The following is a 16,524-nucleotide window of genomic DNA, read 5'->3' as shown; positions in this document are numbered from 1 at the left end:
AGAGAGCAACCGCTCCACCAGGGACCATTGTAAGGGGGAGGAGCATAGACACAGCCGAGCACAATAGATTCTTCCCCAATCTTACCCTGAAGAAATAGGTACCGCCCCTGCGGGTCAAGCCACTGTTGTGTATGCACATATGGGACCCTACGATGTATCAATACCGCAACCCCCCTGGAGCCCTCTATGAACCCAGCGTAAAAGACCTGCTGGAAGCCATAACGCCGCAGGCACAGGGCCTTAGAGCCCATCAGATGTGTTTCCTGTAAGAGGAGAATGTCAGCCCCAACCCTTTTTGCCTGACGCAGGACTGCACCTCGCTTAATTTTGTCCAGAACCCCACGTACATCCCAGCTCACAATGCGGAGGGTGCCCGAGGGCCCCCCAGTCCCTACGTTCCCCACAGACATGTGGCGTTCAGCCGAGATAAAACACGAATATAAGGTCCCAACTGCGGGTGTGTACGACCAGATGAGCCCAATGCAAAAGCGCAACTCGTTCCCCTAACTAAACCCCTTCCCCATAACAAACCCCCCTCCCCATACCTCAAAAACACTGAAGTACCTGTCGCGGCGTGTTTGACTCCGGGCCCCCAACAGGGGGGCACGGACCGCACCCGCCAATGGATCCCCGACGAACAGCCCATATCGCCCAGACCCACCCCCCACCACCCTGAACAGGTAGGGACACAGCCCTCTTTAGAAGCTCCCTCAAGACCCATAGAAGCAGACAGTCACAAAGTCTAAGGGAGGAGGTGGCACGGCATCACCCTCCTCACAAGCATCAAGGATCCAATGGATGGGAGGCAGCATCCCCCTAAGCCAGGACCCCCCCGAGAAGCAGAGCGCCTCCGGGAGCGCGATCGTCCATGCCCTCTCCTGCGCCGGCCACGAGCATTCCTGGATGGCCCCTCACTTAAGGATGGGTCTGAGTGTAGCCCAGGCGGCGTGCGCACCCGCACCCGGACAGTTTCGTCAGTCCACTTAAAGACCTCTTCCGGGGAATCGAAGAAGTGGGTGCAGGACTGAAAAACCGCTCGCAGGCGAGCAGGGAATAGGAGAGCCAACACGGTTTTTAACTTTTGTAATGTTTCTTAACGAGTATGGTTACCATGGGGACCACCAGCATCTACTACGATTATCTTTTGATACCACACCACTGCATTTAACTGGATAACCCTACTTCGGCAGTATGAAGTTTCACGTTATGCTCAATTCTCCTAAGTTATAACCAGTACATTTCTCGCTTACCGAGCACGCCTCTGCGCCATCATACTCCCTCACCTCTGCATTAGTATTGATCCCCCTCAAGGTTACCGGCATCAGTACCCCTGTCCCTTCCCCACCCCCTGGTTTTCCCAGCTCCTTCCACCGTGATCACGTGGGGATACTAGCACGATTCCACTAGTTCGTACACCAGTCACGTTTGCATGTTGATGTCGCCAGCAGGTTTGGACTGACATCTGTTGCATTAATGATGTTACACTTATGCCAAGTGACTTACCTCACACTGTTCCTCTTCCCTCTTTTGTCTCCTGTTTCTACCAGGTTGAGAGTTTGGGACGTGCTCATTTATTTTTATTTTTGACATCTGTCTTTTAGTTACTAGGAATTATAGGGTTTCCTCTCAGAGCCCCTGTTTTGTTCTTTATTTAGCAAAGCTGGAAGCGCGAAACATGTTGACCACCCACTATTCACTCACTATTTTCCTTTAGTGACACACACGGGTTGAGAGCAGCGGGAGAAGAATTTGCATCTCCCTACTGACATGAGCGAATGCTGCGCTCTTTTTCCCCGTTCCATTTTAAATTGACCCAGAGGACCCACGAATAAAACTACTACGGTACCAACGGGCCATTTTATCCTCACCACTCACCACCTAACCCACACACCCACATGCACAACTGCGGCGACTCCTAAAAAGATCTCCGATAGAGCGCACTTACGAGGGCTCGTGAGGGACTGCAGCGCCACCCCCACTTGGAGCACTGCCCTATGATGATGCTTTGCACCCGCAAGGGTGTGTGAGGGCACAACAAGCACCTGCACAGGAGTCCCATTACTTCTCCTCACGCACACTCCTTTTCCTGGTTCTGGGGATACTTTCCCCAAGAAGCAAAATCCGACCTGGACTGCAATTTTGGGGACTCTCTCTATCCCGGTTCCTGGTCCTTTTCCCTTAGGAACGGATACCATTCCTTTTCTTGTTGAAACATAATACTGCGTCCAGCCTCACATGTAAATCATGCAGAGTAGTCTCGCTCTCCCATATGCTGCGCACGCCATGTGTCAATCAGCCCCCACTCGGTTAAATTCATTATAGTCCTTGCCACCATAGGTGCAGCCTCCGGATCATACCCATTACCAAAAGCAATTCACAGTAGCCCATACCACTGTACTAATCTACATAGCCCCTAACATCAGAAAAGAACCCAGGCCGTTCCCACCTTTACTACCTAACCAAACTCTTTAGGTCCTGGTATCACAATTATCACTGCAGCCCATGCAACCAGACTTCTTCATCATAGCCCATCCCAACATATTCTTCCCACCATACCCAACACCATACCCTTGCTACATACCATCATACTAGCCATATCTACCATTGTAACATCACTTTACTGCTTGCTACATACCAAGGCAGGTCTTTGTGTAGAGTGGCACAGCGGGCATGGTTTTGAATACTGCCCTGGGCGATTGACTATTTACAAATATTCTTTCCATTACATTTTGTGTGTTTTATGTAACATCCTATATGGCTAATGGTATTCCCAGATGCGGGTCCAATCCTCTATTTGCCACAGGATCCAAGCTTATCCTCACAGACGAGGTCAAATGAGGCTGAAACCAGTCTGGAGTTGCATGGGGTGCCTTCTGGAGGTGGCTTCTCCTGGCAGTTCATGATCGACTGCTCTCATGAGGAGCAGGATCAGTACTGATGTAAGGTTGGCGGTAAAAAATGAGAGGTCGGAATACTACCCAGAGTGATTGCCAGTGGTTAGACTATTTGAAAGCCTTCCTCCCATTTCCTTTGGTGTATTTTACATACCATTCACTACATCCCTTGCCATCATACCCATCACTAAAACCCTTGATACCATACCCTGTTCCATAGCCTTATCATATCCACCCTCCCAGTCCTCAGAGTTTTTACGACCATACCCATAATACCCCTGCTCGAATATCATCTCTATACCCTATCAGCATATCCATCACCTTAGCCCTCCCTACAACCATAACATCACTGTAGGTATTGCCACAAAACCTATCACTGTAATCCTTGGACCAAAACGGCCATCAGAGCTCTTGCTATCATACCTAGCAATGTAGCATACATACCCATCATAGCATGTATACCCACCCCCAAACCCATCACTTTAGCTCTTGCTATAATACTTTTCTCCGCTGCCTTATCATACGTGTCACCAGAGCCTATAATATCAGTCTATTTAACCATACCTGTCGTTATTAACCTGCTTACCACACACATCACCGTAGCCTTTATAGTCATATGTCTTGCCCAAGACTTTTATCCCATTTCCATCACATTCTTGTTACCAAACCTAAGACCTTTGCCCATTGTACCATGCCCATCACCATATCCTTGCAAACATATTTATCACAATTGCCATTGCCACAGTATTTACCAAGTATTTGCCACAAAACCCCCTTCCCACATAGGCTCAAGGTAAAACAACACACTTCTAACCGCACCTCCACACAGTGTAGCATGCTACCCTGGAGGATAAGCGTTTCAGTGTTCCATAGAGGGGTAACAAGTGCTATAAAAATGCTACAATACAATAACTATCATCATAGCCATTATCATCATCCTATCACTGAACCCATCACCATATCTTTCAGCACACCCTTATTACAACAACTACTATCATCACAGACATCCCCCTCCCCCCAAAAGCAGGAAATTATTCATCTAACTAAATGAAAGTGGGGATGTCTCAGGTACCTGTACTTTCTTTGCGATAAAAAAAGAACTTGTCTAGCGGGACGTCGTCCATCATGAAAAGAGACGTGCCGGACTGTGCCTGTTCCTGTGCCTAGGCGTGAACTGCAAGCAATGTATCGGGGAGAGCATATAAGACCACATAGGGGTTTATTCATATAAGGCGACAGACTGAAACGGAGCAACCCAGCGGTGACCAATTACTCTCTTTGCTGCTTTGTGATGCCCTCAGGTTCTTGATCTAAGACACTTTTGCTCACTCTAACTGGATTACTTGCTCAATAGTTGCGAATGGGCAATTCACATGACACTCCTCGTCCAAAGAGTTATGAGACCTGCCAAACAAAACCTATTACGATCACTAGAGGGTAGCTGTTCCAAAGGGAAGCTGACCAGTCTGGTCGCTAAAGGGACAGGTAAGGGGAACTCTATCCAGAAAAATAGGTTGGCTATTCGAGAGGGGGGAATTCCTCCTTGTTGAAGAAGTGCCCTCACACACCCAAGCGGGTGTCATGCTTCATCATCGGGCGTTGCTCCTCGTGGGGGTGGCCCTGCTGTCCCCCATGGGCCCCGCAAGAGCAAGTGGATATGTGTGTAGATCTATGAATCAGACAGTGGGTGTATAAGTACTGGTGTGGGTCTGTCAAGGGGTTTGTATATGGTTTTGTGGGAGTGGCAGTGGGTGTATAAAATATTCTACAGTGGTGTGAGTGGGTGCATCAGAGATGCTGTGGCTGATGTCATGAGTGATGTAATATGTGAGGTCATAAGCAATGCATTGCGGTGGCACGAGTTATAGTTAACTCCACTAACTAAAATGGCTGAATTTCTCTGGTTTTGTATGAGCAAAATCTGACCCTAACTAGAACGTCACTGTAACCTTTGTTATTTTTAGTGAAGTCCAAGGCCTTTTAAATTGCATTTGCTAACTATAACATTCTTGTAACCTTTGTTTCTCCTACTCTAGGCACGATATGCCTTCCTGCAACATTCAGCGTGCCATGCACACTTTCACTTTCCAAGCAGTATGGGACAATGTCTGCCGCTACTTTGAAATGCAATAAGTCTTACATTTACAAGAGCTTAAGATATTGGCAAACGACAATGCCTTTTATTTATGTGTTAACTATCAAAACAGATAAATAAAAGGCATTGGCATTTACAATGCCAAGAGCTTAAACTATTGCAAGTGCTTATCCTTTTAGGCATAGATAGGACTACTTAAGACAGACACTGTGGACCTAATGGCGATAACTGCTTTTATCACGGAGTGTCTCTAAATAGGATGCCGATTATATGGGTTGTTGGAGGGGGAGAGGGTAAGTGGGTGTTTAGGGATTGCCATCTTTTCAAACAAAGAAACACTGTGCCCATTGCCATTTGCCATGTTGTCACAGGACAGAAGATGAGAGCAAAGACTTACGGGATAGCACTTTGCCCGTCCCTTCACCTTCTTCTGCAGCAACCGGGAAAAGAAAGCAGAGAGGTCAAAAGGGAGAAAGGACAAACAACCCAAAGAAAGAACACCACAAAAACATGACTTCCGTATCTTTCCCAAGATTTATCACCAGAAGAAAAGGAAGTGGATGAGTCGTCGTGGCTAGCCGGAGCTCAGACAAACGATGGGGCTGCAGAGTGTCAGGAGCCGGACGAAGCAATCAACCAACAGGAGGGCTGCTGTATGGACGCCAACAACCGTGCCGCTAAAGGGAGGCTTCACCCCCAGCTGCGCCACCCCCCAACTGTTCCAAGAACTGGAGATATACCAGGGTTCCGCCACCCTCCTGGAGGAGCGTGGATTTCAGAGGTGGGCCAGCTTCTACATGAATGGAGGCATGGGATTGGCCGCACAGGGGGAACGTTGAGCAGGCACTGGTTCTGTAGTCTACATCTGGTGATAGGGAGACGTTGATACATTTTTCTTTTCCTGTTCTTTCAGCTGGAGGTTTTTATTGCTTTCTGTTCTCAAGCGAGAACACTTAACAAGATAGCCTGGAAAGGCTAATTTTTTTATGATTAAACTAAGAAACAAAGCATGATACAGCCTCGCTGTAGAAGGAATTAACCTATATTTGTGGTTTTCTTAAATTTGTTCTCTCAACTCAACCAAAGTGGGGAGCTTCAGGTTACAAGGGGTTTTTATAAAAAATGTTTTTCCCTTAAAGAGATAACCATTAAGTATGGATAATGGACAAAGGTAGAAATATGGACATTTCAATATCCAATCAGAATACTTACCTCTGCACCAATCTTTTCTTTTGCAGAGGGTCTACAGTCTAAGGAACTCCGCACCCAAGAGCCATTAAAAGACTTTCAGTTTAGACTGTCTTGTACTCTTTTTGAACTACTACCAGAACTAAGACCCGTGATATTTGCACGCTATACAACTGTTATTAACATAACAATTGCAAATCTTGTGTTTCAATAAACTTAACACTCAAGACCTTACTTGCCAATATCTATTTAAAAGTCCCCCTCACTTTCGGATTTCAAACCTATGCTTTTGACCACACATGTATTACTAGAAATATCTTATGAGTTACCCTGCCTATTCCTATGCAAATACCAATACATGTACAAATTAGTCAATCAGATGTGGCAATAAAAAAGGGAACTTCTCTAAACCACACTTGATGCACAGCTGCTAAGGTTTTATGCACACAGCTGCACTCTGCTATTAGTGGCACAAATGTGCTTCTATTTTCAGTTTGGGTAGGCATACCAATCCCTAGCACCCGTTAGATGCCCTAAAGTGGCCCTCCTACTTTTGTTACCAGGAATACCCCATTGCAAACAGCTGCGTTGAGCACGGCCAACATTTATCTACGAGTGACACCCACCTAACCGACTGTTGGTGGGCGAACAAATACATAACTCAAGTTCCACAGTGACTGAAGCCACAGTTCACATTGGAAATGCTTTCGAACTGCTGTAAGTGGCCAGAGACAGACTGGAGAGGCAGCTCAAAATGTAAAGTGGCTCAAAGCTGACTCAGCTTTTTATCCCTCCAAAGTCGAAAACATGAATTTTACTGAGTTTGGTAAATGTACCACCTAAAGAGGAAAGAGGCAGCACAGTTTGCGGTGTTTCCTCAACAAACTAACACATACAACTAAAAATGTTAACTCAAGACTTATAAACGTTTAAAAAGGCCAAAGTAACTTCACAAGTGTTGGCAATACTGACCAAAAGTGCCTTTTGTGCCACTGATGGATTTAGGCACTCAATAAATCTTCTTACATGCACTCTCTCTCATCTTTGCACCCATGCACCGGCTCAGCGTTGCATTCTCACTAACACTACTGCAGCAAAACATACACAAACTCAACAACGCAAGCAAGATGAATGAAAAGAATACAAGTAGATACAAGATTACTTGAAGCTGTTCAAACACGATGAGCGTTAAATCTCAGTGAGGTAACCCTGTATTTCTCAGAACCTGGGAATCGTACGTTACATAGTCAGGAGGCTTCTGCCAGAGGTGTTTTAGATCATCCTTATGCATTCAAAAGAAAGGATTTCACAAACCCTTACAAGGCATGAATCAATCAAGTACAAAATGAAATGCACTCTTTTCAGTGGAAGCAGCCCAATCAAACTCAGGAAAACCAACATGTGGGCGGAGTCTAGGCCCTTCTCGCAGTAGAACCCTGAAAGCTTTTGTTTGCTGAAACTTAATGAACTTAAGGTAAAAACGTAACCATAACACGGAGTACTCCCTTGAAGTGCTTAAGTTGTAAAATAAAATTTAAAGTGCCAGAGCGCAATCTGAATTGGTGTGCTTAGACTACCACGGACCCTTCCCACCACTGATGCAGCCCACTTTCACCCCTGGTGTGGCCTCTTTATTCATAGGAGTCTTACTATATTGTGACTGAGGCAGTAATTTGGTTGGGGTTGGCAGTATCAAGTGCCCTCAGGTGCCTCAAGAGATCCATAGAGCATGGGTGCAGCAATAAAGCAATGAACAATATGAATCAAAGTTTTGGGTACACACAGTCTGCAAGTTACAATCCAGTATTGACCCTACACTCTTAGATCATAGTTTCTTTCACTACCCGCACTCATAAATTTGCAATATTCAGAATGCAAACAGAATACGAGAATGGGCTTAAAAACCTGGACGGCTGATAATATAATGTAACCTAACTCCTATTGCACAACTGTGCACCATTCCCACCAGACCATACACTAAACAACCCATACACTCGCATCTAGATACACTTAGCATGGGAACTATAAAATGTCCCTGGCCCTAAAATAAGTGCTGCTGTCACATGCTTGGTGCTTCGTATCCCAGTCAAGCAGAACCCATTACCCCAGAAAGAGACCTAAACAATCCAGGCGCCAGCCACCAAAGACATGAGCAGATAACGTAACAAGGCCACAGAAAACCAACCAATAGATTATTAACCCACGACTCTGCAACATTAAACAAAAATGTAATCATGCAAAATAACGACGCGGCTCCAGAAAGGCTGGTGAGCCAAGTGAAGGAAAGATACAAAATGTACCAGCATAATACAAGATAACAACAGGCCACCGAAAAACCTCAAGTAATCCAATGAATGAAAAGCACCAGCAGATGAGTGAAAATGAGAATCTGATCTTCACTGCCTGTATAGGACAAATGACCTTTCCTCTGAGATAACACCAGTGTCAGAGAACACGTCCATGGAAGGCACCTTCCTGGAAAGGACTTCAGTGAATGCATGGAGACCAACAAAATAAGGTCTTGTCGATGAAAGAAGCTGGGCTAGAAAAGTGGGCGAAGTCATCTTTTTTTTTCTTGTACAGTATGCACAATTCTCACAAGACGTCTACATTTTACGTAAATTAGGGGAGGGTGAGCAGTTGCTTAAAAATAAAGACTTTTGCACTGCTTTCCATCGAAAGAGTATAACTTTCCACATCTGCTCGCAAGCATTAATGACCCTACATACTTCTTCCTCGTGACTTTCCACGGTCCACTTTCTGCAGGTTACTCCATGAACGTTCCTACAGTAGACTGCAACACACAACTGCTTTCACAGGTCCCACAGGACACTTCTGCCTCAACCAACTCTTTGCAACAGAAAGCAATGCGGTTGGTTAGCAAAGAAAATTACGTCCTCTACAAATAGCCTAGTAATCAAGATCTACAAGAGATTACGCTTGAGTAATTAACAAAGCACAAGCCTCGCAAGACACTGTCTGCCAGTGCTTAATTTGAGCTGGTGGTATCCGGTGCTCAGCACCGGCACTTTACTGTCGACACATGTGCTTGTGAGTTTGCCACAAGGTGGCGTGGTCTAAATAATTTTGAGATAACCACAACAGTTAATTATTAATTCAGTATACATTAAAAACGACTATTACATGCCAGCCTAGCCATTCTTATAGGTTTGGGGGCCTGAAATAGTCTGAATTGTCACACCTGTAGGAGTGTGATGGCTAGTGGTTACTACCGTTGGTCGCATGGCAGGGGCAATGTGTGCGGCAAGCTGCAGAGGCCTCCTGACGAGAGCCCCGGCACTTATGTTTTTTTCAAATTAAGCACTGGTCTGGCTCTCATGCCAATCTGCTGCTCTTGTGAGAATACACCTTGTGTAACCTTTCCAAAGCACACATCAGAGGAGGCGTAGATGCAAAATCACAAGTAATGCTGGGGAAACCACATTATCGCACTCAACAAATGTGTGCGCATCTTCCCCGAAGGGACTTCAATAATTCAGATTCAAAGCACTCATCCCGCTTGCTTTAACTTCACCACCAGAGAAGGCAGAGGTTTACGTCCTAGGGCCCCAGTCAGTGGAACGTTCTGCCCATACATCTGTGCATTCCATACCTTGACCAGGTAAAAAAGCCTGGGTGTCTACCTACTTAGAAAACAAGCTTATGTGCTTGGATCCCTGCCAAGCCACCAGCCGCGTCACTATGGGGTTGCAGGGGGTGCGGACCGCAACGGGTGACACCCTCACATGGGGTGACACCAACAGGGCCGGTGTGCGCAGAGCAACCTAACCTTTTAGGAGGGGGAGGTGCCTGTGCGCACTGTCTCCTCTCCTTTCTTTTATTTGCTTCCCTGTGAAATGGATCCAAAAAAGAAAATCACTTTTGCTGGAAATCAATGTCGTATTTTTCTGACGTTTAGTTCCAAAATGCAGCATCGGGAATAAAAGTTTAAAAATATGAAAAATAAATAACTAAATAAAGTAAGAGAGTGGTAGCAAACTATCCAGATTGATTTTATTCACACCCAAACACATTAGCGCCACTTTTACAGAGTTTGCCAGTGAAGCGCTTTTTTTGTTGTCTTGGCTTTGTTTTCCCGGGGCTTGGAACTAGTGCACCAATCCTGGAGGTACTGCAATGTGAGGATTGAAAAACAAAATTTGTACTGCTGCTCTGTATCTAGGAATGTTTTTTTTTTTAACCATACTGCTTACGTTTTGTAAGGATATAAGCAATGGCCATTGAAATGGGTCCATTCAGAGCCCTGTTGTCATGTCCTTAACTTTTCAGGCAAAAGCACTCACTGATTTCTGAACAGTGAGTGTAAAAGCGTTAAGGTAACCATGTTGTTCCTGTTTACATTTCAAATGGTTTGCAAAATTTTGCATTCCCTATGATTGTTTGCTTTTTTCAGGATGCTGTCACTTTTTTTTGTAGGCCACAGTGCGTAATTTAAATTGAGCCGCATCCAGGTGTTTATAGCTGGCAACAATTGGGTTGTAGTTGAAGGCAGTCTGAGTTTTTCTCAGTGGGGCAGTATGGTGTTCAGTGGGGGAGAGGATGTGGCACTATGGCCAGAGCTGCTGAATTTGGAACTGGGGAACCAGGTTCAGCCTTAATAACCAGTCCGTCAGACCACTCTCCTGAGAGAGCACTCTCTCATGCTAGACCTTAGAAGGCTTCGCAAGACATTAGAAGCCCCGGTGTCGTAGCACCAGCAGGTGGACCCTAGCATGACAAGTCTGGGTTAACCTTCAAGGCTTGTCCACCACTATTCATACTGAAGTTCACCTCCAGTCTTGCGGGTAGGCCTATGAAGCAGTACACCCTAGAACAGTGACCCTGTCACTGAGATCACAGGACCCTTGAGAAGGGCCAGCTCTAGGGCGGTGCAACCGGTGTGACCACACCAGGTGCTCACTTTAGGTGAAGGCATCATTTTTGCAAGTATATTATGGTTTTAAAAGCGCTTGCTGCCTCCTTCCTGGCCTCCAGTAATTTTCAGTAGCAATAAAAATGTCATGATGACTCTGGTGATTAATGTTCTTCCTAGAGAGAGATCGGAATTGTGTCTAATGGAAGATTTGACTCATGGAAAGGTAGCTCAGAGGGTTAATGTACCTGCTGCAAAGAACATATACCATGCAGATCACAAAGTGCACATAATGTAAATAGGCCAGTGGGCTACTGCTTTTGTCAGAGAGATCCTGTGTTACTTGCAGTTTATAAGTTAAAATCCTAACATAGAACAGTGAGCTATTAACTGGCATCTACTCCGCAGCAACACAAGTCACATTCTTTATTAACTTTTGATACGTTTGAGCTACAAACAATTTATTAGTTTAAATGGTCAGATCATGCTGCAGATCTTGCATTATGAGGCAAATATGGGAGACACATTATTATTTAGAAAACATTTGCAAACTAGGATTTTTAGCCATTCATGTTTGAACTGCTGTTTTGGAAAAGGGAGAAGTCCTGATGACAGAAACTCCATGGCTCGGAGACAAATGGCTTGTGCTTCCACATTTTATCGTATTTGGGGACATTCTGTGATTAGAAGCATATCCCACTTTGTGAACACATTTTACTGGCAATAACTCATTATGACCTTAAATAATCATGTGTATCCATTGGTTGATAAAACTGGGCAGTAAAACCAAACAAATACAAAAAATTGGGATGTTTGCGCATTCTGCCCACTGATCCAATCCTTGGGTTATTCCCGCCCTCTGATTCTCCGCCCACAGTTCCCCTACTTTTTTCCCCCCACTTCGACCACTGATATATCGTGTTGCTGGATAGTGGGAACACCACACCAGTAAAAAGTACCATACTCATGATATTATAAATTCCAATAAACTGTTGACTAGCAGGTAGCCCACTGTACAACCTGATTAATGAATCATTATCACACTGTTGTCAACAGGCACATTTTGTAAATATAGGACCTACATTTACAAACGTTACTAAGGATTCTGTATGGTCCCGTTATTTGCCAACTGTGTGCACTGGCGGACTCGGGGCGGAGGAGGTCCATGCGGTAAGTCATGAGGGGGTGACACCATGAGTTACCCGCACCGGGTGACACCAACCCTAGTGACGCCACTGACCAGCCGCAGGCATGGGTCAGCGGTGCGCTTGGACACCGGCTGCCAGGCAGAACCAGTTTAGTGTCCCTTCGCCTTCCTGTCCCTCCTCTCACTCCCGTGCACTCCCCTTATCGTCAGACAACGCACACAATAGCTTTTGTTGGTCAGTAGACACAAGGGGGAGGCAGGAAGAACACTTCTGTCAGAGCTTCCGGTTTCAAGCAGTGCAAAATGGAGGGCAGGGGCGTCAAGTGTCAGCCACTGCGGTTAATGTTTGTGCTGTGAGCACCCTGGATATAAAAGGTAAAAGTTCCACACTCCTCAAGGCCTGGATATCGACTGTCAGGGAGACAAAAACTAGACTAAACCACTAACTGCTGCTGTTCTTTTAAACTTTATAAAGCTGCCAACATAATTGAGATACAAATACGTGAAAGGAATACAGCCTATAATGGAGTGCTGGCAAGAGTTGTATGTTAAAGAAAATAACATTTGCTTCCCCCCCCCCCCCCCCCCCCACGTTTTATCCTTTTGTTGCATCTTCATATTGTCGGCTTGGAAGGAGCAGACTGAGAAGAAACTAAAGACCAATCTGAACGAATCCAGCTGCTAAAGCTTTTTTACTCGTGCAACTATAACCCACATCATCCTGCATTACTAGGGTCACTGAAAAGTCTGTTTTCAAACATCATTATTTGCGAGGAGTTGAAAGTGTCTCAGATCTCCTCAGCTTCACAATATTGGTGATAGTTGCGACATAATGAATAAGTACACAAGAGATTGATGACTAACAAAGAACCACCATCATTGGCCATTACAATGATCAGACTGTGATGTCAGCAGCGGTTTAGATTTTTAGCCATCTGAGCTCATTAATATTACCTGCAATCGTCTCGCAAATTATCGGGAGCTGAATAGATCATAGGAGCCTAATCCCTTAACTCTATGCCAATGGTCGTACCAGATTGGAAATTTAGGAAAAACAGTTCTAAGGCCAATTAAAAAAAAATTCTAAACCGTCTGTGGTACGTCGCCTATCAAACGCAGTGATGGACACGGTGTGACTCTAACCGTATCGCCACATCAAGACGAGCATCTACACCACACACAGCACACACTGCAGGTGCAACATGAGCTGTACGCATAACTATTGTGTACAGCCCCACGGCTGCCAAAAATATGCATCCTATACAATGCAGACACCTGCGCAACTAATGTAGGTAGAGCCAATATCAACATGTCATGGTGTGTGATATGATATGGAGAGGATGATACACATATCAATAGTTGATACAGTGTAACGTCTCAACCTGCGTAGCGTTAATGCGCACTCAAGGGCATTAGATCACTGTAGATTACAGTGCATCGACAGAGATAAATGTCAACTACGCCATTTGGGTGGCCGTGGTGGTGTAATAAAGCAATATATTTGTATTACATTTGGTATGACTCACTATAGGAATCAAAAGCAAACGATGGTAGGTATATTCTAGATCATTATTCATTCATATAGGTTCTATAACCTACCCCTCCTGGGGTTTGAAGCGCATTTTTTTTTTGGGTGAGTAGAACGCTACTCTGGAACCCATAAAGATTAGTGTTGAATTAGTATAGTGAAATATGAAGGTAATTTGAGTGGTGGATATGTTAGTTATTGGGATCGAGAAGGTTTGGGGAGGGGTAGAAAAGGGAAAAGGTTTGCATTTATATAGTGCTTGTAACCCTGATGGGGTGTTGAAACGCTTTATTGGCGAGTAGCATGCTACTCCGGAACCCTTAAAGGATTAGTGTTGAAAATTAGTATCGTGAAATATGAAAGTAGTTTGAGTGGTGGATGTGTTATTCAGTTGGATAGAAAAAGTTAGCGGAGGGATAGAAGAGGGAAAAAGGTTTGCATTTATATAATGCTTGCTAATCTCTGAAGAGGGGTTGAAGCGCTTTTTTGGCGAGTAGCACGCTACTCTGGGACACATACAGGATTAGTGGTGAAGTAGCATGCTACTTACCGAAAAAGCGCTTCAATGCCTCGTAGGGGTAGTAAGCGCTATATAAATGCAATTACAAGACAATAAAATTGGCCTTATCACAATGCAATACGTTTGCCTATCATTTCGAAAATAGATGACCGAGAGGTGTGAACAGAAATATAAAGGCCACAGATTAACAGTTGAATGCAAGAGTGCCATGAATGTCCATATTTAGTCTTGTTTTCTATACTAAGTAAGAGTACAATAGTAGTCAATGCCACAGTATCTCGTCACAGAAAGGCAAATCAGTTTTGTTTTTTCAAGTATTAGTTGGGAGATACGTAGAATGGTCTTATAACTAGAATTGCCTCTCGCCGCCTCTGTGTCATTATAAATCTGGATCCAAGAGACCAGGGTTCCCAGCAAGGCACCACATGAGCAATATGGGAGATCTAGAAAAAATGAAATCACCTCCCAGTGCTTCAGTTGCCATAAAGTGGGACAGCAGTAACAGGTTAAATGGTGGGATTAAGCCCTTTGTACATACCCGCGTTATATCATTTACAATGTGTACTCAATACCCCTCCAAGGTGAGTTTTTAAGCTTCGACAAAAGTTCTGCATCTCCCTTCTACTATGGGAATCAAACTCTAGAACCACATCTCAATGAAAATTGAAATGTTTTTCCGACATTAAAAAGCATGCCATGACTCCTTTACCGTGCGATGCCTTTACCATGCAAAGCCTTTACCATGCGTGCCTTTAAAACGTAAGGTGTAAATATATTCCGCCGCACCTCGCGTGCCGGGTGCAACTCTAGCGGTGGTGAACCACAAAACAGCAACAAACTTCAACGGCCACAATGGTACAGCCAGTACCACAGGTGCACTCGCGGAATAATATAAACAAAATATGTTATTGGCTTACTCAAACTATATACACACACATATACACAAACACACATATACATACATTATTTTGTTTTGGGAGAGACCGCTTCAAACCCCCGCCTTTTTTTAAAGGATAATTAGACATTTACATTTTTATTAATAAGGAGGGAATCCCCCCAAAACCCATCCTTTAAATAAAAAATAAATGCTCTTACCATCCTATACCCTTAACCACCCTAATACACTTACCTTTGTGGTAAAGCCATAGGAGTGGTATAGGTAATACATTGTAAAAACATCGGTCTAAAGGCAATCTCCCACATGAAATGATTCAACTTCAAGTGGCGCACCTTCAACAGAGACGAAACCAATACTTACTATGAAGATCTCAAAAAACAACAATCCACCTTGCACACAAATCTCCTCACACCTGATGTGACTGATAAAGTAAACACAATGGGTGTATAATCTGATTCCGAACTAATCGAGGAGAATCCGGTTACCTTGACAAGCAGTGAAGGCCACTACTGCACCATTAGTCACAATCTTAAATAAATCTCAAAACCCTGTAACCATACTGTACAAGCACTGTTGCTGTCCAGCTAGATATGCACTGCATAGGTCCTATTACATAAAAAACAAAGAAAATGTTCCTTAAAAAAAATTACAAGCCTTACAGAATGAAAAAGAAAGTAACACGATACGACAGACATCAGGCAAAGCAGTGAAACATAACTAAAATGTAATAAAAAGACCACTAGCAACACACGCACAAAACACTATGGGAAACATTTTAACAGGAAGCCCCAAATTGTATAAATCAATTAGGTAATATACAGATACTGTCCTGAGGACAGGCAAAATAACGGACATGACCACTAACCAAAATAAAATACAAAACCAGCACAGCTTAAATAGAAGAACTAAATTGTAACGATGCTCCCAAAATATGTTGTTACATTTAAATATGCAGTGACCAAACACATACTACGTGGCCAAGTGTCTCAGTATCATTTTTAAAGAAAAAGAAGTCTAGATCAATATCAATATACAACCACTGTCTGTACATGACTTCTTAAAACACCAACATAAGACAAGCATTGGTAAAGCCAATAGTTCATTTAAAAACATTTACATTTTGTTGTGTGCTAGAAAAAAAAAAAAACATCTCAGCCTTCCTCAAGCACTCCCCTGGAGTCAGCACGATTGTCACATAAAACCTCTCACTTTGAAGTTAGAGAAGGAAAGAAAACACCAAGCTCCCTGGAAGACAGAGCCGGACATTTGACCTCCAGCTTAAAATGCATAGCAAATTTGACAAGATAAGAACAAGATTTAAAGGCCTGTTTACAGAAACTCAGTACTGGTGGAAGAATATAGTAAATAGGGTTTCGGCAAG

The 16,524-nt window shown here is 44.1% G+C and overlaps 1 protein-coding gene across 3 annotated transcripts in view; it reads right to left on the bottom strand.

Annotated features, from left to right (window-relative positions):
* BCL2L12 (BCL2 like 12) overlaps positions 1-16,524 on the bottom strand; it is a 177,497-nt gene that overhangs the window by 78,520 nt on the left and 82,453 nt on the right. The window contains exon 1 of one of the 3 annotated variants that reach the window (XM_085616168.1): positions 5,387-5,397. The exons of the other annotated variants lie outside the window; for them this stretch is intronic. The gene's annotated coding sequence lies outside the window, so the exon portion shown is untranslated. Of the gene's footprint in view, positions 1-5,386; positions 5,398-16,524 lie in introns of those variants that run through there. 3 annotated transcript variants of the gene reach the window in all.

Source organism: Triturus cristatus, chromosome 7, assembly GCF_964204655.1.
Source record: "Triturus cristatus chromosome 7, aTriCri1.1, whole genome shotgun sequence".
Classification (NCBI taxonomy): domain Eukaryota; kingdom Metazoa; phylum Chordata; class Amphibia; order Caudata; family Salamandridae; genus Triturus; species Triturus cristatus.
This window is presented reverse-complemented; position numbering and strand designations above follow the sequence as displayed.